Here is a 23,200-nt window from a genome sequence, read left to right as displayed (position 1 = left end):
AGAATATTTTAACTACTTGTAAGGGCATATATGATATTTTCCAAGTTCGTAGGGGTATATAATAACGTTATTAGCAACTATATATTATTATACTATTCATTGTTTCAAAATCATGAAGTGAGCTTACCTTTCTGTCAGTTTCTTCCAACTTTCGACGCATAATATCCATTGATTTCAGTGCTTCAGCATACCTCTTTTCAGATTCATCAGCTCGTTTTCTCTCAGATTCTAATAAATCCTGCAAGCCAATATATACAATAATAAGAATAATTCACATAAATGTATTAATTAAACTAACACGTGTATTACCTTAAGATTATCCATCTCTGTAGTTGATCTTGCAGTCTCTCCAGTGTCCTTTGAAGACTCAGGTTTCTTGGCAAGCATTGCTTCATTCAATTCATTCTACATAATAATATAACTACAATTTTAACTATACAAACACAATATTTCTACAGACAAGTCGCAATTACAATCCATATTAGCACTATGTATTCAGGCATTTGAGGCTATAATTACGAATCAATATTTGATTCACATGTTTATTTACGTCACTTACCATGTGCTTTGATATATATATCTATCTAACTTGTATTTACTTGCAATAAATTATCTCTACAATGTACATATTTGCAACTATTTTACAATGGGCTAGAATAAACCAGTCATAGTCTTGAAGTTGAAGTACCCTTCTTTCTGCTTCTTCAAGTTGATGTACCCGTCTTTGTGTTTCTTCTAACTTTAAACGCATACTTTCAATTGTCTCTAACGCTTCAGAAAATTTCTTTTCAAAGTCATCAGCTCTTTGTGTCTCTGATTCTAATACTACCTGCATGCCATTAAGTATAAGAGAGGAGCAATTTAAAGATCAAAATAGGAAGATAGTTTATGTAATCAAATTTATCATACTTATTAACTAGTTCGAGTTGTCTAGCATGATGTGGGAATTTTGTACATGTATATCTACAATCTGACCTATCAAAGCATGTGCAAAAGTCGTTTGCGATACCAAAAGATAATTTATATCGAATGCAACTCTGTTTTCAATAAAAATTATATCTGAATGTTGAGAAAAAAATTTAAGCATCGGTGGAATTGACCCGCACAATGCCGCCATAATTGTGTACATGTATATCTACAATCTGACCTATCAAAGCACGTGCGAAAGTCGTTTTCAATACCAAAAATTATGTTATTTTGAATACACCTCTGTTTTCAATAAAATTTATATTGGAATGTTGAGAAAAAAAAAAAAGAATAATGGTTGCACGTTTAAAAGATTTTCAAAGATGAATGCAGAAAGGTTATTAGAGAAAAAAAAAAGATAACTGAAATATTATTAAATAATTAAATGGGTTAAGTATCTATATTATTTATAGTATAATGGGTAAAACTAACGCTTAGAAAAAATTGAAAAAATCTTTGAAAGTGTTAAGGGGTGAAAAAGAAACTTAAAAAATGGCAAATTGTGATTGGTCAAGTTACTATTCATGGTTTGCAAATTGTTATATATATATATATATATGTACATATAATTTAATATATTTATTATATATCAAACCAAAATACGGACAAAACCATTACCCTAGATGTTCTTGAAGTAAATCAATTTAGGTAACCCACATTGTAGAGTGAAAAGAATTTAATTAAAGCAACATTACCTTGCAATTTCCTAGTTCATAAAAACGGTCAATAGTTTCATCAGATACTTCAGCTTCATACTTGTATTCCTTAGTAAGCAACTCATCTTCCAATTCAGTCTGCAATATAATTTAATTTTATATATTTTTATATGTAAATACAATGTCTTTGCATTTTCTGCCAATCAATCACAATGACATTCCACACCACTTGGTAGCAGCCTAATTTGCATTCAAGAATTTGAGGTAAAATTCGGGCCCACTTATTTTATGCTCAGCAGTTCTTTTGATCATCACCTGCTGATACTGAAATTGCCCAACTTTTTATTTTGTTTTTTTTTTCTAATTTTTTTTCTTGTAAATAGTTTTAGTATATAGTTTAGTATTTTACATTACTGCAAGTTCACAAAGCTTCATCAGATGCTTCCATTGCAGACTCATGTTCCTCAGCGAGCTACACGTCTTCCATTTCTGTCTGCATGATAAGGTAATTTTATATTTCTGCTTATACGAACAAAATGTCTTTTTAAGTTTGTTAAAATGTTAGCAGTAAAAGACTGACAAGTGGTATGCATTAATCAATTTTATGTGTCTACATATCCATTATTAATTGCATGGCACATTAAACTAGTTATACAAATGAGTGAGATAGTTACAAGACGACTAATGAAAGCTAAAAAAGATATTAAGAAAGTTAGAATTAAATAAAAAGTGGGACATTTTACCTTAACATGTGTAACTTCTGGGGTTTTATTCAATGCAGACATTGCCACGTCAGACTCATGTTCCTGGACAAGCAATTCGTCCAACTCAGTATGCATGAAAAGTAAACTTTATATTTCTCGTTATAAAAACTTAATTTGTTTATATGTTTGTTAAAAAAGTGATAATGGGTTACACTTTTAAAGGTCAAACTACCGGGTCATGTTGACCTGAAATACTTTTTGACCAGAAATTCCAAATTGATATAAATATTAATGTCTCAAATATTATAAAGAAACTGTTATCTCAACAATAACCTTTTTGAATAAAAAATTTACGAGGTTTTATGCATTAGACATACAATGCATATGCGTTTTGTCCTACCAGTTTGACCAGCTTCTAGTAAGTTCTTATATTTTACACATTTGACGTGCTAGAATAAAACATAATCTGAATCAACTAAAGTATGAATAAACAGCCAAAAATTACACTTCTAGACCACAGTTTAGTGGAATAAATCTGTTAACAACAAGTTCGTGTTTGACTCAGATTCTTAGATATAAATTTCTGAATGTGTCATTCAATTCGGTTTGCATGATGTAATGAACTTATATCTCTATGAATCCGAGGTTAAAGACAAACCCATTACTTTAATCCATCTACATTTCCTTTAATAATGATATATGTAAGTAAGATAAAAGATAGAATACAATAATACTAATCGTACAAAAGCGTACGTGACATCTAAATCCGTGGATTTCAAAAGAACACAAACCCTAAATCAAACATTCCTCCATCACTATCGATCTCCTCTGTCAATCCATCTCCACCACTGTCCACCACTGGCCGGCATCAACAATCCTCTGTCACCTTCAACGGTGTCGACGAACGAGTGTCCGGCAACTCGCTAGAAAAATGCAGCTATGCTCTCCTTTGTTCACAGGTTTGTTTTAAGCAATTGTTTTAGCAATTGATCAATTAAACATCGAAATTGATCAAATTAATCATCAATTCATCCAAACAAACACATCTGGATCTTCAATTGAATCAATTTTTGACCTGAGCGTAACTGGTTTTAACCTTGAGCGTATTAGGGTTTGGAATTCAGTTGAGCGTTTTTTTGTGTTTTGGCTTTGAGCGTTTTGTTTTTGGCTTGAGCGTGATTTGCGTATGTTTTTGTACGATAAGGGTTATTGTACGATAACTTAACCCATGTAAGTAAAAGGGCCAAAATGACAGTTTTATTCCACATTTTAATGGTTTGGGTCCGTTAACTCTTAACTTTCAAAGGAAAACAAAACTATACGTAATCAGCATACCTTTTGGTTCTCTTCTTTTGGGGTTAAACTGTTAACATTATCAGTGTCCTTCAAAGAATTAATAGCCTCTTTTGCAATGGACAAAGTTTCATCAGATGTTTCTGGTGCAGACTCACGTTCCTTGACAACGGTTGTATTTGATTCAATCTGCATGATAAAATAAAATTATATTAAGATTATTGAAATTAAACAGTGACCCGGTTCTTTAATCTATCTTCATTTCCTTTACAATTACACAAACAAGAAATACAGAAGTAAAAGGGCCAAAAATGACACTTCTAGATCACAGTTTGGTGGTTTGAATCAGTTTATCGTAAGTTTTGGAAGAAAAGAATTTTAACTAATCAACATTACCTTATGGATATCTTCTTTTGGAGATAAATTGGGAGTATTATCAGTGTCCTTCATAGAATCAATGGCTTCTTTCACAATGGACAAAGCTGGATCAGATGCTTTTGCTTCAGACTCATGTTCCTTAACAATAAACGTGTCATATAATTCGTTCAGCATGATAAAATGCATCCATCTTTAAGAATTTGAGGCTAAACGCAGACCCAATTCTTTAATACAAAAACCTTTCTTCAATAATGGCATAAACATGAAATATATAAGTAAATAGGCCAAAATTGACACTTCTACGACACACTTTAGTGGTTTCAAACGGTTTCCTCTAAATTTTGGAAGAAAAAAGGTAATATTAATCAGCATTACCTTTTGGTTCTCTTCTTTTGGCGTTAAACTTTTAGCATTATCAGTGTCCTTCATAGAAACAATGGCATCCTTTGCAATTGACAAAGCTGAATCAGATTCGGTTGTAGACACGTGCTCCTTAACAATGAATGTGCCATTCAGTTCCACAAGCATAATAAAAAATATATTTAAGAATATGTGGTAAACACACCCAATTATTTAAACTATTAAATAATAATCTTGACTATAAAATATCATTACTACCGTATGTTTTATTTTATCATTAGTCTTATTATTAAGTTAGTTAAATATTAGTTATGGGTAGTTATTTAACCACCACTTGAAAAGGTGTCTTGGTTAATTGTGTCATTTTCTTACTAGAAATACTATTGATTTGTAAACAAACAATGTCGGGTAGCCATGATCTTTTATCAATATATTGTGTTTATATATATTGTTATCCAATTTCTTGACCCGTCCGTATATATCCGATTCATTGATCTTCCAAATTACTACATAATTTGATCCTGATTGCGTAGCACAACCCATCTACATTTCCTTTAAATATTACAAAAGCATAAAATATACAAGTAAAAGAGCCAAAAATCACACTCCTATGCCACATTTTTGTGGTCTGAATCAGTTGGCTCTAATTATTAAATATAACAAAATTATATCTAATAAACATACCATATCGTTCACTTCTTTTGGGGTTAAACTTTTATTGTCATCAGTGTTCTTCATAGAAACAATGGCTTCTTTTGCAACGGACATAGTTGCATCAGATGCTGCTGCTGCAGACACACGTTCCTTAACAATAAACACGCCATTCAATTAGATTTGCATGATACACGAAACTTATATCTAAGATCTCAGGTTAAACACAAAATAACATTAATCTATCTACATTTCCTTTAACAATTACATACATATGAAACATGAAAGTAAAAGGGCCAAAATGACACTTTTATACCACATTTTAGTGGTTCAAATTGGTTTATTCTAAGGAAAAAAATTATATTTATTCTACATACCTTTTGGTTAGCTTCTTTTGGGTTTAAACTGTTATTATCAGGGTTGTCCTTCATCGAATCAATGGCTTCTTTTGCAATGGACAAAGTTACATCAGATGCTTCTGTTGCAGACTCACGTTCCTTAACAATAAACACGCCATTCAATTAGAGTTACATGATACAATAAACTTATATCTAAGATCTCAGGTTAAACGCAAACCCATTACTTTAATCCATCTGCATTTCCTTAACAATTACATACATATGAAACATGAAAGTCAAAGGGCCAAAATGACACTTTTTATACCACATTTTAGTGGTTTAAATCGGTTTATTCTAAGAAACAAAATTATATTTATTCTACATACCTTTTGGTTAGCTTCTTTTGGGGTTAAACTGTTATTATCAGGGTTGTCCTTCATCGAATCAATGGCTTCTTTTGCAATGGACAAAGTTGCATCAGATGCTTCTGTTGCAGACTCGCGTTCCTTAACAATAACCGTGTCATTCAATTCGGTCTGCATGTTAAAATAAACTTATATTGGGACTTCAGAGTATTGAGATTAAACACTTACCCAGTTCTCTAATCCATCTATATTTCCTTTAATTACTACATAAGAATGAAATGTAAAAGTAACACGGCCAAAATCAACACTTCTATACCCCATTTTAGTAGTGGTTTGAATTGGTTTACTATAATTTTTGAAGGAACAAAGAATTATTTAATCTATATACCTTTTGTTTCTCTTCTTTGGGGGCTAAGTTGTTAATTTTATCATTGTCCTTCATAGATTCAATGGCATCTTTTGCGATGAACAAAGTTGTATTAGATGCTTCCGGTGTGGAGTCACGTTCCTTAACAATGAATGCGTCATTAAGTTCAGCCTGCGTGATAAAACAAATTTGTACATAAGATTAGAAGGTTAAACACAGACCCGATTCATTAATCCATCTGCATTTCCTTTTTAATTACATAAGCATGACATATATACCTAAAAGGGCCAAAATTGACACTTCTATACCACATTCTAGTGGTTTGAATAGTTTACTCTAATTTCTAAGAAATAAAAAATTATATTTAATCAGCATACCTTTAGGTTTTCTTTTGGGGTTAAACTGTTAATATTATCAGTGTCCTTCATAGAAACAATGGCTTCTTTTGCAATGGACAAAGCTGCAATAGATGCATCTATTGCAAACTCACGTTCCTTAACAATAGATGTGTCACTCAATTCAGCCTGCATGATAAAAAAAAGTTTGCATTCAAGGATCCATTAAGCACAGACCCGATTCTTTAATCTGTCTACATTTCCTTTAGTAATTTTACATAAGCATGAGATAAACTTTTCTATTGATGGGAGCAAAATGACTTACTGCTTATATCTCACTTCTCATGTGGTTTGATATATTGCTAGGTTAGTTTCATGATATAAAAAATCTTGTGATTATTTGCAATAAACTTTACTTATACGTAACATATATCCCATTAATTAATTTATGGTGGACCCAAAAAGCAATTGTAGATTTGTAGTTATAAAGTTTGGCATACCCGTTTTTCAGTTTGTTCCAACTTCGTTTTCATTGTTTCATGGACTTCAGCAGACTTCTTCTCAGAGTGATCAGCTCGTTGTCTCTCTGATTCTAATAGAGCCTACATGCCAGTAATGTATACAAGATGAGGAATTTAAAAATCTGAAATCAAACATTTGCTGCTTATAGAAACAAGTAAAAGAATTTAAGATCATCATTCACCATTCAGATTTTCGCATATGATCCCTATATGCAATCATAATAACTATATAAACAATGTTTGATAAGATGTGATGCAACTAGAACTTCATTTCTTATCAAGTATTTTAATATATTTCTAGTTTGGTTTCATCATTCAATACATCTCATTCTTGTTTTCAAAAAAAAAAATATTATACCTACAGTATACATATATGCTGTTAATGTTAATTAGTTATTTATATCCAGGCCCTTGCATGTAACTTACATTTATGTATAGGTCCTCGCATGTAAAGTAGGTCCTTGTCTGTAATTAGTATTTTACTTGTAGCCCCTCTCCATCTCTATATATAGAGGGCTTATCCCTTGTAATTACACACACTTTTCATATTAATCAATACCAGTTTACATGGTATCAGAGCGGGAGCTCTTGGTACAAACCCCTGTCTGAATATCTATTCCTGTTTAAAGTTCTAGAAGTTCTAATATCATATCATGGTTATCACCTGGTCACTCCTATTCCAGTTCAAGACCTGCTACTGTTCATCACGTTCATAACCTGTTGTTCACATAACATTTTTTTCGACCAAACCATTTATCTCACCTCCACCACCACTGAATTCGTCACCCCTCAACTTGCCGACCCTAAAAAAATCACCGCCGCACAACCACTAACGCGCCACCATGTGCCGCCGCCATCTGCTGCCACTCCCCACGCGCTGGCGCGTGAAGGAGCGTGCGACGACGCCTGCAGCCGGTTTTTCTTCCTGCACTGTCAGAAAATTATTCCGACTAACCTCCTGCTCCGCAACCGCCTTCCGCCATCTGCCGCCACCACCTTCTGCCATCAGCCGCCACCGTCCGTCACTACATTCTGATCGTATTTTCCCAGGTTACATTTATCATCCATTTTCTGTTTCTGAAGCACTTGGTTGTTATTTACCTACAGTACTGTTCCGACAAGTTTTATTTAAAACCTAAATCAATTCTGGTCCACACTATGCGTTTCAGTTCCATAAATATTGTCTAAAATCACCTGCCTAGTTCTGACTTCGTTGGGTATTGTCAAGTTCACCATTACTAGTGTTTGTTCCCAATTCCTTCTTTTACAATGGAAGAGAAATACACCTATACATTTACTAACGATAAGTATGATTCGCTACAGCGATTGCTTACCTCTCATTCGTTGGGACCTCAAACCAACTCGGCACATCGGGGTAAGTTTTCAAGCATTGACTCATCGTGGGTAATCGATTCCAGAGCCACACATCACATGACTGGGAATCGAGGTAATCTAGCCTGCATCATGTTTCCCATGCACCGGTTCGTCTTGCCGATGGATCTTCATGCCTCGTTCATGGCATAGGATCCATCAGTAACTCGAAAAACCTAAACATGTCTTCTATCCTTTTCGTTCCTAAATTTCCTACAGGCCTTTGTTCCACTAGTCAGATTACCAAACAAAACAATTGTTCTGCAACCTTTTACCCAACTCACTATTAAAAGAGATTAGGGTAAAAGATTTCTGAATGAATTGATCAAAAACATATCATCCCTTATATAGGGAGATTACAATAATAAACCTAGCCCAATTCTAAGAAACAGAATATTCTAAATATATACAAGATTATCTATTCAATGCAGAATATTCTAAATATATACAAGATTATCTATTCAATGCATAATTATTGGCTAAGACACCCCCGCAGTTTGAGCGGGAGGAGGACACACGCTCAAGCTGGACCGGAACGACTGAAAGAGCTGCTTTGACAAGCCCTTGGTGAAAATATCCGCGGATTGAAAAGCTGCTGGAACATGGAGTACTCGTATGTCACCAACCTGAACCTTGTCACGCACAAAGCGTAAATCGATTTCGATATGTTTCGGCCTTTGGTGTTGTACCGGGTTGTTAGACAAGTATACGGCTGATATGTTATCACAATAGATCACTGAAGCTTGCCGAAGAGGAGTATGCAGTTCCAGTAACAGGTTGCGGATCCAAGTTGCTTCGGCCACAGCGTTAGCGACTCCTCTGTATTCAGCCTCGGCACTTGATCTTGAAACTGTAGGCTGCCGTTTAGAGGACCAGGATATCAAATTATCGCCGAGGAAGACGCAATAGCTGGAAGTGGACCTTCGAGAGTCCGGGCACCCTCCCCAATCAGCGTCCGAATAAGCAGTCAAAGAATGTGTAGGTGACTTAACAATACGAATGCCATACTCAAGAGTTCCCTGTAGGTACCTGATAATCCGCTTGAGAAACGCAAAATGGGAATCCCGTGGTTCGTGCATGAATAAGCAGATTTGCTGCACAGCATATGATATATCAGGGCGGGTAAACGTGAGATATTGTAAAGCACCTGCCAAGCTACGATAAAGGGTTGGATCTCCAAATAAATCGCCATCAGTAGTACTCAGTTTGGCTGCCAAATCAACAGGTGTGGTACACGGTTTACAATCAGTCATGGAGGCCCGAGCAATAATATCCTTGGCATACTGAGATTGGGAGAGAAACATGTCATTTGGAATGCGAGATACGTTGATGCCTAAAAAATGATGAAGACGACCAAGATCAGTCATAGCAAACTCTCTCGAGAGTGTGTTGATGATGCTTGCCAGCAAAGTGTCATTTGAAGCTGTCAAAACTATGTCATCCACATATAGAAGAAGGTAGGCGACATTGGAAGGCCCCTGATTATAAATAAATAAAGAACTGTCGCATTTGCTGCTGATAAAACCATGTGAGGTAATGTAATTTGCAAACCGAGTGTACCATGCTCTAGGTGCCTGTTTGAGGCCATAGAGTGATTTCTTTAAGTGGCACACATGATGAGGAAATCTTTGATCCACAAATCCGGGTGGCTGGTGCATGAAAACTGTTTCATGTAAATCCCCGTGCAAGAATGCATTCTTAACATCTAACTGATGTATAGGCCATGACCTCGAAACGGCTAATGACAAAACTGTCCGAATAGTAGCCTGCTTAACAACCGGGCTGAACGTGTCATCACAATCAATCCCAACTGTCTGAGAATTCCCATTAACGACCAGACGAGCCTTGTACTGTTCTAGCGTCCCATCGGATTTAAATTTATGGCGAAAAAGCCACATGCAGCGAATAACTGGACGATCCGAGGGACGAGGAACCAGTTCCCATGTTTTATTAACCTGTAGTGCAGTAAATTCGGTTTGCATAGCTTTAGACCAATTTGGATCGGCAAGGGCCGTGGTATAGGAGGTAGGGACAGGGGAGATATGGGAGGTGGTAAAGGCCGAGTGGGTGGTGGTGGATTTTGATTTAGACCGTGTGGTCATGGGGTGGGAATTTACAGCCGTAGGCTGTGAGGACTGAGATGAGGGCTGAGTAGAAGCACCAGCCATTGGTGGATGGCAAGATGGTGCGGCAGAGGTGGGTGGTGGTATAGTGGGAGGTCGTGGGTGGCGAGAGTAGGTGATCGGGTATGTAGCCGTGACTGATGGTTGTGGAATCGGAGTTCGAAAATTGAACCCTAGTGGAACGGGATCATCAAGGAATGTGTAAGATGAAGAGTTTTGGGGAATGGTGTAGGGAAACGTGTTTTCATCAAATGTCACATGGCGAGAGACGTGAACCTTACCGGTGGTAGGGTCGAAGCACCTGTACCCACGAAAATCCGGGGGGTATCCGAGAAATATACATCGGACAGATCGTGGGTGTAATTTGTGGGGTTGTGTGGCAGATTGGTTTGGGTAGCAGGCGCACCCAAACACACGGAGATGCTCATATTCAGGATGGCGGAGATAAAGGGCAAAAGTGGGAGTGTAAAAATTTAGGCGTTTTGTGGGCAAAATATTGTGAAGATATGTGGCTGTGTGAAGAGCCTCCACCCAAAACGTAGGTGGAAGATTGGCATGAATGAGAAGTGTGCGAATGATGTCATTGAGTCGACGAATCATCCGCTCGGCCCGACCATTTTGAGGTGAGGTTTGGGGGCAGGAAAACCGAAATAAAAGGCCATGTTGATCTGCAAAAGATTTGAAGGCATGGTTATCAAATTCGCCACCTAAAATCACATTGGAAAGTCTTAATTTTTCATTGAAATTGTGTTAGAATGAGTTGGTGAAATTTGGTAAATGTAGGGAAGGTTTCAGATTTGTATTTAAGGGGGTAGACCCAAACAAAATTGGAAAAATTGTCTATAAGCACCATATAATATTTATACCCTGATTTGCTAGGTATAGGACTAGTCCAAAGATCACAGTGCACAATGTCAAATGGGGCAAAAGTAAAAGAATTTGATGAATAAAAAGGAAGACGTTTACTATTTGAAATTCGACACGAGTTGCAAACATTAGACATATTGTCTTTATTACAAGAAATATGAAAATTACGACCTAACACATCTAGAGTTTGAGCTCTGGGGTGACCGAGCCTATCATGCCAGGGAAGTGAAGTAGAAACAAGATAACAAGCTTGAGGCGGGAGTTGAGGCGACGTGAATGGATAGAGATCCCCGGTGCTGTTATGTCTAGATAGAGTCTTCTTAGTTTTGAGATCCTTCAAAGAAAAACCAAGAGGGTCAAATTCAATAGAAACGTTGTTATCACGAGTAAAACGACGTACAGAAATAAGGTTTTTAATTATTTGGGGGCTGTGCAGGACATTGGGCAGGATATAAGTGCGGTTGGGCAAGGTGTGTAGGCCTGTGCCGGATCCAAGTATTGGTAGATAATTGCCATTGCCTACCAAAATGTTACCGCAAACAGGAGAAGAATTAGGGAATAAAATTTTACCTGGTTCCTGAGTTAGGTGAGATCCTGCTCCCGTATCCATGATATCCATGTTCCAAGAGGATTGTGGCTGATTGACTTGCATGTTAGTGAAGGTAGCGCTTAAATCAGAGGGACAAAGTGCATTATACCCAGATGCAGGTGATTGAACAAAACCCGGTGTGAAGTCAGGCGGTCCGGTGAACTATGACGGAGCAGCATGGTGTGCAGGCTGAGGAGAGGCTGATGGTTGGTTATTGTGGGGCCGCCATGGCTGTTGGGTCGGGTAAGGGCAGGGTGGAGGTGTCCACCAAGCCCAATTTGGATAACCTTGCTGCTGTCCGGCCCAAGAATATTGCTGATGTCGACCAGAACCGCGGCCCCTTCCGCCACGTTTGTTCCAAGACTCCCGGCCCCTGCCCCGACCGCGAGAAGAAAAGGTGGCAGGGTTAGAAGCCTGAGGTTGCTGTTGTTGAACAGGGTTTTGTTGCTGCTGTGTGGGAGCTGGAGGGGCTGCCAAGACTGTTGTGGTGGAGCCATTTCGTGCATCAAGCCGGATCACCTCGTCATTCAGCATAGTGATGGCCTGATCCCAATCGACTTCTTGTTGATTGATAAGAGAAGCAGTGGTGTTGTATTCTTCGGGAAGACCACGAACCAACTGAAGAACCAACCTGGATTCAGAAACAGGTTGGTCCACATCAGCAAGTTGGTTGGACAAGTCGGTGAGGCGCTGACAATAATCTTCTACGGATGAACAGGCTGCTAACGAGAGGTTACAGAATTTGGTTTCAAGCGCTGCTGCGCGGGCCTTCTTGTTACTTAAAAATATCTTTTCTAGTTTCAATCAAGCCGCATAGGCGGTGGTTTTGGTATCAAGAATCCGGATTAACAGATCGTCAGAAACGTTGCTGTAAATCCATTGCAAAACTAGAGTATCAAGCTCCTGCCATGATTCCACATCAGCAGCTGGAGAGACCGGAGCAGGGGTTCCATCGATGTGGTTGAGCACCTTGTAGGTGACAGCATGTAGACGAAAAAGTGTAACCCACGAAGAATGTTACCTTGTTTCCATCCAAAGTTCGAATCTTTGTTTGAATGTTGGAAACCAAGTAAGCAGGGTGCAAGGGGGAAGGTTTTGGTGTGGAGGATTCGGCCATGGCAGGAATAAGGGAAGGCTGGCTGAGAAAGAAAAAGAGAAAAAAAAAAAGAAGAGATCGACAGAGGTAATCAGAGATTATGGCTCTGATACCATAAAAGAGATTAGGGTAAAAGATTTCTGAATGAATTGATCAAAAACATATCATCCCTTACACAGGGAGATTACAATAATAAACCTAGCCCAATTCTAAGAAACAGAATATTCTAAATATATACAAGATTATCTATTCAATGCAGAATATTCTAAATATATACAAGATTATCTATTCAATGCATAATTATTGGCTAAGAACTATGTCTTCCGGGAACTAGGTAAGGTAACGGTTTTGAATCAGAAGGTCTCTATCGTATGTCGCCACTATCACACCCTACAACAAACTTATGTAATTCCGCTGTCAGGGAGACTCACTGTCGGTTAGGCCATCCCTCTGTAGCAGTTCTGAGGCAAATGAGACCAGATATTTCTATTCCTATTAATTTTCATTGACAGTCATGTGAACTTGGTAACATAAACGACGTTCTTATCCTCCAAAAGTGTCGAAATGCACTGATTTTATATTTGAACTCGTACATTCTGACGTATGGGGTCCTTTTCGTGTTAAATCCACATTGGGTTCTCAGTATTTCATCACTTTCATTGATGATTATTCTCATGCTACTTGGGTTTATCTTTTGAAAACTCGTAGTGAAATTAATTCAATTTTCGTGAGTTTCATTCTTATGTCAAAAATCAATTCAACACATCTATTAAAAACCTACGTGCTGATAATGCACCCTGTGCACCCGAATATTTCTCCAATGAACTTTCTACCTATTTGAAAACGCAAGGCAATGTTCATGAGTCTTCCTGCTCGTACACATCTCAACAAAATGGCGTTGCCAAACGCAAGAATCGTATCACATGCACACTCATGTTTCAGTCTCAGGTTCCTGATAGATTTTGGGGTGACGCTGTTCTTACGACTTGTTATCTCATAAATCGTATGCCCTCGTCTGTTCTCTGTCAAACTTCGTTTTTTGTTTTGTTCCCTAAAGGAACCCCCTTTCCACTCACACCTAAGATTTTTGGGTGTGTAGCATATGTGCATGATCATCGTCCAGGCATTAGTAAACTTGCTCCTCAAGCCATTCGTTGTCTCTTTCTTTGTTATTCATGTGTCCAGAAAGGGTATCGGTGTTATAGCCCTTCTCTTCAGCGATACTTTACCAGTGCTGACATTACATTTCATGGGTCATGTCCTTACTTTCTCGATTCTTCCACTTCAATTCATGATTTGGTTCCTGGTCCTGATATAACCGAGTCCCACATTATCCCCACATTTCCTCTGTCGGTTATTCCTCCGGTCTCGGGCGACAATGCTCCAGTTCCTGCCTTTCCCGTGTCAGTTCCCTCTACCCCTCTGGTCTCTAACGCCGCCGTTTCGGTCCCTACAGCTTCTAGCCTACCAATAGAACCCCCACCGTTAACTTTCACATATGCTCGACGAGGTAAGGATCAAACGACAGAGACACTTGATTCACAAACTGGCCATAACCCTAGTATGCCCTCAGTTACTCTGCCCGCCCGCATCTGAGCCACCCACATCCCTAATTGATACACCATCACCCAGCACTACACTACACCAGATGCGACACCCTTACCTGATACTACCCCTGCTACACATGCTTATGACCCTCCCGGTGCACCACTGCCAGATATCCCTATTGCCTTTCGCAAGGAACCTAGAAACCACACACGTTACCCTTTCAGAATTATGTTGCTTATTCTCACCTCTCTCATGAGTCTTGTGCCTATACCACAAACCTTGATTCTTACCCAATTCATAGAAATGTGACAGAAGCCCTAACACATCCGGGATGGAGACAGGCTATGGAAGACGAGATAGGGGCTCTCAGAGTTAATCATACATGGGATCTTGCAACACTTCCTTATGGAAAACGTATTGTTGATTGTCATTAGGTGTTCACGGTTAAATTACACCCTTATGGTTCGTTTCATCGCCTGAAAGCCCGATTGGTTGCTAAGGGTTATTCTCAAGCCTATGGCATTGACTATGACGAAACCTTCTCCTTGGTTGACAAAATGTCGTCAGTGCACATTTGTATTGCCCTCGACGCCATTAATCATTGGCTGCTCCATTAGCTTGATGTCAAGAATGCCTTTCTCAATGGTGTTCTTGAGGAGGAGGTGTATATGGAGTAACCACCTGGGTTCATTGTCGAGGAGGAGGCCTCGAAAGTTTGCAGGCTACATTGTTCCTTATATGGTCTTAAATGGTCTCCTATGGTATGGTTTAGCCGTTTTTCTAGTGCTATGGGAGAGTTTAGGATGGTTCGTAGCACATATGATCAGTTCGTATTCTTTAAACACCAGAATGGCTGAAGGATTATTGTTGTGGTTTATATGGATGACATTATCATTACAAGAAGGGATGAGGTCAGGATTACCGAACTCAAACAGTTTCTTCAGTCTCAGTTTCAGATTAGTGACTTAGGTCGACTTCGGTACTTCCTTGGCATAGAAGTATCCCGTTCTCCGCAAGGAATACTTCTGTCACAACGGATGTATGTTCTTGGCATGTTGACCGAGTGTGACTTACTGGTTGCAAGCCCGCTGAAACCCCAATGCTTCCAACGAGAAAGCTCCTTCCAAAGGACGGAAGTCCAATGAAGGATCCTAAGCGATACAGATGATTGGTTGGGAAACTTAATTATTTAGCAGTCGCACGACCAGATATTTCCTTTGCTGTCAGTATCCTATGTCAGGTCATGGCCACACCATACACCGGACACCGGGTTACTGCTCTTCGTGTCTTGAGGTACCTCAAAACCCCAAGTTTGGGAATCTTGAATTCTGATCAAGGTCACTATCGGGTGGGTGCTTTTACAGAGTATGGAGATGGTTGGATATCTAGATTTTCTGATGCTGATTGGGCAGGTTGTCCGATCTCACGACGATCTACCACTGGCTATTGTGTATTTGTTGGAGGAAATCTTGTATATTGGTAAAGTAAGAAGTAGCACACGGTATCCAGATCTAGTGCTGAATCAGAGTATAGATCCATGGCAGATGTAACATCAGAGATGAGATGATATGGGTTCATCGACTTCTCAGAGAATTCGGGGTTATTTCAAATGACTTGATGCGATTATACTGTGATAGTCAATCAGCTATACATATAGCCAAGAATCAAGTATTTCATGAAAGAATGAAACATATTGAGGTTGATTGTCACCTAATAAGAGATCGAATAGTTGGCACCAAAAAATATGCACCATCCATTCAGTCGATTCATGTGAGGACTGATTTTTAGCTTGCAGATATTCGCACCAAACCTATCCGAAAAGCTCAAATCGATTTTATTTGTAGCAAGTTGGGCATGATTAGTATCTATGCTCCAACTTGAGGAGTGTTAATGTTAATTAGTTATTTATATCCAGGCCCTTGCATGTAACCTATATTTATGTATAGGTCCTTGCTTGTAAAGTAGGTCCTTGTCTGTAATTAGTATTTTACTTGTAGACCCCTCTCCATCTCTATATATAGAGGGCTTATCTTGTAGTTACACACGCTTTTCATATTAATCAATACCAGTTTACATATGCTATAAATTTATGATGGAATAAAAAAAGAGCAATTAGAGTCTTGAAGTTTAAGTACCTTTAAATGAGTTTCTTTTGACCTCATAACTTCAATTGTTTCCTGGGCTTTAGAGTACTTCTTCTCACATTCATCAGCTCGTTGTCTCTCTGATTCTAATAAATCCTGCACGCCAATATGTACATGCAAACTCTTAAAGAGCTTTATACAAAAATTCAGATTATTTTATAACAATATAGTTTATGTATTGATATTTGAAACATTATTAGTTAATATTATTATAGTTTTGGACAAGAAATGTTTCTCAGTAACTTAAAGGTCACATGTTTTGATTCATTATTAGGCCAGTGGCCAGTCCATAGTTACCGAACACGCTCCTTGAGGTGCGAATTGCGTATTGGAACGCAGTGTGCCGAAACGCAATACGATAGCATAACGAACGCTAATGAAATCGCGTACCAATTCCGATGGTACGTCGATCCAATTCGGAAATTTAATCAATCAATACGATAATGAAATCGTGTTTCCGATTGTTTTTTTAGTGTTCCTATCGATTAAGGTTGCCTGATTTTTAGCGTTCCGTCAAAATTGGGCACGCTTCTGATCAACTACGTTTTTTGTGGGAAATGGGTACAGCCTCTTTGATTCCACCAGCCTACCAATTTCCAAGGTGATTTTAGAGTTCAGAGTCTTCAGACCATTATATCATCACATTATATCATCTATATCTATCGATCCAAAACACCACATTATATCATCAATTCACCAATTCCCCAAAATTAAATCCTCAATTTACCTTTCTCCTCTTCAATTTTAGTTTTTTGTATTCAATTTCTTAAATGGTTTTGGATAATCTGTTATGGTTCGTATGGAACTATGCATAATATTGTAATCTGTTATGGAATATGGATAATCTCTTTTGGATAATATGTTATGGAATTTTAGCTTTGGATATGACATTTGATTATCTGCTATAGAATTAATGTTTTGGTAATATGTAATTATGTATTTTGGTAATTTTTGTTTTAAATTGGGTATACCGAACCGGATTTTATGGTACACCGTACCGGTTCGTACCGGCTCGTACCGAAATGAGCCTACCCCCCTCCGTACCGAATACGTCACCTTGAGCGAATTGCGTACCCATATTTCGTTCCCGTACCGCAGCGTACCGCGTTTTAGTTAACTATGGGCCAGTCCATTGTGCATCTAGTTCTACCGTTAAGATAAAGTTAAAGCAAAAGAAATAAAACCAAAATTACCATCAATTTGTTCACTTCTGCAGTTAAACTATCAACCTTTTCCATGCCAGATCCCTTTGTTGCACCCTCATGTTCCTTGGCATGCAATGCTTCTTCCAATTCATTCTGTGTGATTAAGTAACATTTATTTCAAGGAAAAGATTACATGATGTATCTACTTATCTTTTGACCACGTGATAAAAGAGAACAAATGACACAGAATTACTTTCTTGTGTGACTTAACCCATGCTATGAGCATTATCACTTCAAGATTATCTTTAAAGCAGAGTAGTGTTACCTTTAGACGTGTTTGTTGATCTAAACGCTGTGTGAGATCTTTCACTTGTCTTTCAAGCTTTTCCTTCGCTTCTTGGAGTGCACCATTATCCCTTGCAGCCTACATATGTTAAGGATAAGCAACTAATGATGTCATGACTGATGCTGAATCAGTTTTATATCAAGAGGATTAGAAAAAACAACAATGAGAAACTAGAGTTTCTAAATGTCTTCAACATCTTATGTAAGGGTTGATCAGAATACTAAATTAAGAAAAGTTCTGAATATATTCACTTTAAAGATAAGTAGCACTGAGCCATTAGGCACAGTTTGAATAAATATATTCATTTATTTCATTATACTACAAGTAGGCCTGAAATGAACCGAGCGCCAGTGAACCGTTTGGTAGGAAGTTCGTTTATGTTCTTTTATTTAATAAAGGGACAAACATTAACAAAAATGTTAGTTCAATTAGTTAAAAGAATGAACATGAACACATGTCTCGTTCTTTCAATTATGTTCATGAAAGTTCGTTCATTTAAATTCGTTTATGTTCGTTCGTTTACGTTCGCACATTTACGTTCATGTATGTTTGTTTAAGTTCTTTAAGAGCATAAACAAATACAAACACACCCATTTTCTTAGCAAACGAACACCAACAAGAAAACCCGTTCATTTAATTGTTCATATTTGATCGGTTGTTCAATTGAAGTTAAACAAACAAACAAAGACAAGCATACTCCATTTGTGTCCGTTCGGTTTGTTTACAGGCCTAACCACATTGAATGGCAACCCTTTACTAAATGAAACATACCATCTTTAATCTACGAAGCTCTCTCCTTGCAACTCTCCCCCTCCATCCACATTGAGTGGCAACCGTTGCCATTGTCAGTTTCTTATACTGTTTATACTCTCTATGAGCACGCCATTTGGCCTACAACAATATCTGACTTGCATTAGAGAAAAAAAAATTAAAACCATACAGATTTATAAGAAGTGTGTGTGTGTGTGTGTGTGTGTGTCAGGTACCGACTTCTAATCTAATAGCTGCATTATGTCGCCTTTTGTGTCCAAGTTCAGAACGAGCCGCAATCACTCTCAGAGCTGCCTGGATGAGCACAACCGCATGTTGGAGTCTAATGTAGGATGACCTCAATGTGTATCGCCTAAAATTAGATTGAATCCTAGTTGATACGCTTCGCTTTTTCATATCATCATACATCTTAGCAGCAAGCTTTCCTAGTAGAAATCATCCAAAAAGTGTATATGAAGGGTAATGAAGCTAAATACACTACATAGCATCATATATCTTGGTGTCACGTGGCGATCCAATGCATTTTAATCCCAAAAGCGGATGTGTGATGCACAAAGTGCGCGCATCACGTATGAGAGGCGTTCATTATTTAAAAAAGATGCTAACAGATATTTTTTTTGGATAACATGTTAACTTTTAAACACTGAAATATAAGATATTTTCATCATCTTGAGCCAGTTTTGTTCAATTGATGGTTTAATTTGTTCAAAAACTTAAACCCATTGCTCATTCAATGGTTGGATTTGTTCAATTAAATTTGATGCACGTGATGCAAGCTCTTCAGTCTTCACTGCATCATGTGATGCGCGCCTCTTGGGTCACCCAAATATTAAAAAAGGGGGGAAATAGTGTATAATAACATTAGAGGAGGGAAAGATAGGTAAGTAATAGGTCAAACGGGTTAAAGTTAAACATGTGCTTTTGAATGCTTGCTGAGTTGGGTCGCCCACAAACAATTTTTTGTCCATTTCTTGAACTTTATATATAACTAACTCCAAGCATGTGTTTGGATAAAGTCCCTAAACTTCTATTGTCTTATTCACACATATAAAAGGGGGTGGATATTTTTGCCTAATTTATCAGTTAGTTAGTAAACTTTATGTGTCTTATTAGAAATCCACCTACTTAGATTATATTTGAAGAGGAAAAATTTAGGTAGTGAACCACTATAAAGCTGGTTGTATCGACTAAGTTATTAAAAGAATCAACCAAATTTTTGAACAAAGCATATTAAAAGGATGCAAGCATTAATAAACTGCATGCCACTTTCCATTTATTCCAGTTGAACAAGTTGATATAATTTACCCATTTTACCCTTAGAGGTCAATAACAACCCGGATCACCAACTTTTAGGTCAATGCTTCATATATGATTTAACTGAAAAGACAAACCTCTGCATAGAGTTTGCAATGCAAGTGCAAGATTCGCCATTGCAAGAAAACGCTTTCTAAGAAGGTAACTTCTAGTTGTTCTTTGAATATAAATGGTTGCAGCGGTAAGCCTTTCTGCTCTACGTGCATCTAATACAGCCATGTGACCCGCTCGAAGAAAAACTTTTGTTTTTCCAATCTGCAAACTCATAAATACACATTTGTGGACGAATTATGCAAAACAGATTCACAGTTGTTAAAATTATAAATCTTGTTTTAGGCTTGTAAACGAACTGAGCGTTCAGTGTACCGCTCAGCAGAAAATTTGTTAAACTTTGTTTAATAAGCAAACGAACATGAACACGTGTCTCATTCGTACATTTATGTTCGTGAGCGTTCGTTGTTTATGTTATTAATATATGCATTTAACTTTTAAGGCCCGCTACAATATAGACTAGTTTTAATAAGTTTTTAAGCCCAGCACATTGTTGTTCACATTTACTTTTGATTAGTTTTAACTAAGTAATGTTTGTTCATTTCGTGTTCAATTTTTATTCGATTAAAGTTAAACAAACAGAGCGTTAACAAGCCAACTTGCTTGTAGAAAAACCAATGACTTTATTACCTGATATCCCTGGAGTCCAGCATCGTTCAGAATCTGTTTGCATGCATCCTCCTTATCATGACTGTTGAAATAAGTGATTGTGATAAAATCTACCTTTTTTAGAATAAATATTAAACCGCAGAGAAAATTGAGCAGATGGTCCCTGTAGTTTGACCATATTGCAAGTATGGTCCCCAGATTTTAAAAGTTGCAAACTTACTTCAAATATTTTTGAGAGGGTTGCATGTTATTCCCTATTGTTAGTCCCAGAGAGCATCTCCAATGATGCCTTGTTGGCACCGTCTGGTAATGGAGAAGATGAGAGGGAGAGAGAGAGAGAGAGAGAGAGAGAGCCAACCATCCGGGGAGGCGAACGGTTTTGTGAGGGGGAAGAGAAGGTAGAGGAGAGAGAAGAAAGAAGAAGTGATGAGAGGAAGGGATGGTGCTGACGTGAAGCTAGCAGCGGGCGGTTCTTGGCATTTCCTAACTAGTGATGCTCTTAGTTTTAACGGAGAAGTGATGTCATGTGAGTGTAATTGTCTCTTTTCAAAATTTGGAACCCTAATAAAATACTTTTCAAACACAAGAACTCGTAACGTCAATTCCGTCACCTTCGATTGGATCAAATCAAAGGTTTAGTGCATCGAAGGTAATGAACTCGACGTTAGGAATTTTGGAGTTTGAAGAGTATTTTAATATGGTCCTAAATTTAAAAAAGACACAATTACCCTCACATGAATGGCATATGACATCACATTTTCGTTAAAAACTACACGGAATTAATGACGGGGACTAAACTGCAGCTCTCTCCAAATGTCTGGACTAAGTTTGCAAATTTTAAAATCTAGGGATCAAACTTGCAATATTGTCAAACTAACCATTTGCGCAATTTTCTTATAGAAGTATTTGGCTTACTTGGCACGCAAAACCTCTGGAACAAGAAGACCAAACCGATGAACAAATTCAATAAAACTTTTGTGGGTTGGGTATCCAGCACAGCTGATACGAATAGCTTCTAGAACCCCCTTCATGAAATGCAAGAAACCCATTTTGAATATGAGTTTAAGAAGTAAAACTAGAGCTTAAAATCATTTATTTACTATTTAACTCACCCCACAACGTAGTTGATGAATGATGTTGAGATTCTCAAAAATTGCAGGTTTAAGAAGATTATTTGGCTTCACACATCTAATGTAGTGTGGCTGTGTGGAATTCAAAGTATCCATCAATTGTTGAAGTTGTAGCTGCATTGATTAATAAAGAAACTGGTTGAAAATCTCACATTAAAGATGTGAAACGGTTACATACTAAGCTTTTTTCCTCTATCTTTTATCTTCTATTTCTACTTCACTTTTTTAATATTTTTTTAGAAGCGAACTTTTTGCCTCATAAGTCATAGTTTATTACATTGTATGTGTAACGGCAAACTTACTTTAAAGCGTGAACCGATTGATGAGAACTTTGATGATTTGGTTGCATCTTCACGTAGTGGCGGGAAAAGCCCTGATACAAAAGAGCACTTGGAAGCACTCAACAAATCTTGATGTTCAGGAACAAGATAATCTTTGTTTTTGTCTAGAAATTGATCAGACTGATAGTGAACCTGAATATTGACACAAAACATATGCTTTAAACCTTTTACTGTATTGTTGATAACAAGTCAAACCGCTATTAAAAGTGATTGAAATAAAATTTTTCATATGGGTTAAACGGTTTAAAAGTAGTTTTTATCATATTTAATACATTAATTATTTACAAAATCTGAAAAGGACCCAGCCCATTTTGACTTTTATCATAAAATTCTTTCCTAGGAGATCTTAAAATTTGTGGACTACCTCTCCAGCATAATGAGATATGATGAAATCCGAGCGCGCCAATTTTGGTTTGATAAAACGTTTGTTATTTTTGAATGTCTGATAAAGCTTCTGCGCAAATGTATCAGGAGTTGACTTGGGAAACATACTGGAAAAAGAATTAGTCACTTGTGAGCTAACGATATAATATGTACTCTATATTGTGTACATCTAAGTAAATGCATAAAGAACATGAATATAAACACACACAGGTGCATGTAGAGATATCATCAAATTTGCATAATAGCATAAACATAATGTTGCTCACCATGCTTCATCAAGTAGAGCAATGATCCCACCAGGTTTCTGAAAACAGAACACAAACATTAGTTTAACGCATAATATCTAAGGTTTTTCAGTTAGAAAGAAACTATATGTGTGTGTGTATTGCATATATTGCAGATATTTAGTTTGTTGGACTCATCTTGCTACCAACATT

At 37.5% G+C, this 23,200-nt stretch overlaps 1 pseudogene across 1 annotated transcript in view; it reads right to left on the bottom strand.

The window, feature by feature from the left end:
• Positions 1-23,200, bottom strand: part of LOC143532593 (myosin-9-like) — a 30,398-nt pseudogene that overhangs the window by 1,991 nt on the left and 5,207 nt on the right. Inside the window, exons 13-37 of the transcript XR_013135202.1 lie at positions 23,030-23,067; positions 22,744-22,870; positions 22,341-22,511; positions 22,021-22,152; positions 21,824-21,933; positions 20,930-20,990; positions 20,326-20,503; positions 19,154-19,359; positions 18,935-19,054; positions 18,143-18,241; positions 17,866-17,970; positions 16,664-16,768; positions 6,914-7,015; positions 6,456-6,602; positions 6,100-6,249; positions 5,733-5,882; positions 5,386-5,505; positions 4,370-4,489; positions 4,016-4,162; positions 3,662-3,808; positions 2,366-2,428; positions 1,662-1,760; positions 689-829; positions 310-405; positions 128-238 (exon numbers count right to left, since the gene is read on the bottom strand). The product of XR_013135202.1 is annotated as a myosin-9-like (transcript). The remainder of the gene's footprint in view (positions 1-127; positions 239-309; positions 406-688; positions 830-1,661; positions 1,761-2,365; positions 2,429-3,661; positions 3,809-4,015; positions 4,163-4,369; positions 4,490-5,385; positions 5,506-5,732; positions 5,883-6,099; positions 6,250-6,455; positions 6,603-6,913; positions 7,016-16,663; positions 16,769-17,865; positions 17,971-18,142; positions 18,242-18,934; positions 19,055-19,153; positions 19,360-20,325; positions 20,504-20,929; positions 20,991-21,823; positions 21,934-22,020; positions 22,153-22,340; positions 22,512-22,743; positions 22,871-23,029; positions 23,068-23,200) is intronic.

The sequence above is a fragment of the Bidens hawaiensis genome, unplaced genomic scaffold, assembly GCF_021521415.1.
Source record: "Bidens hawaiensis isolate Kalapana, Puna unplaced genomic scaffold, B.hawaiensis_p1.1 tig00009479_1, whole genome shotgun sequence".
In the NCBI taxonomy this organism is placed as follows: Eukaryota; Viridiplantae; Streptophyta; class Magnoliopsida; order Asterales; family Asteraceae; genus Bidens; species Bidens hawaiensis.
Note: the sequence above shows the minus strand (reverse complement) of the source record. Positions and strands in the feature narration are given on the sequence as shown.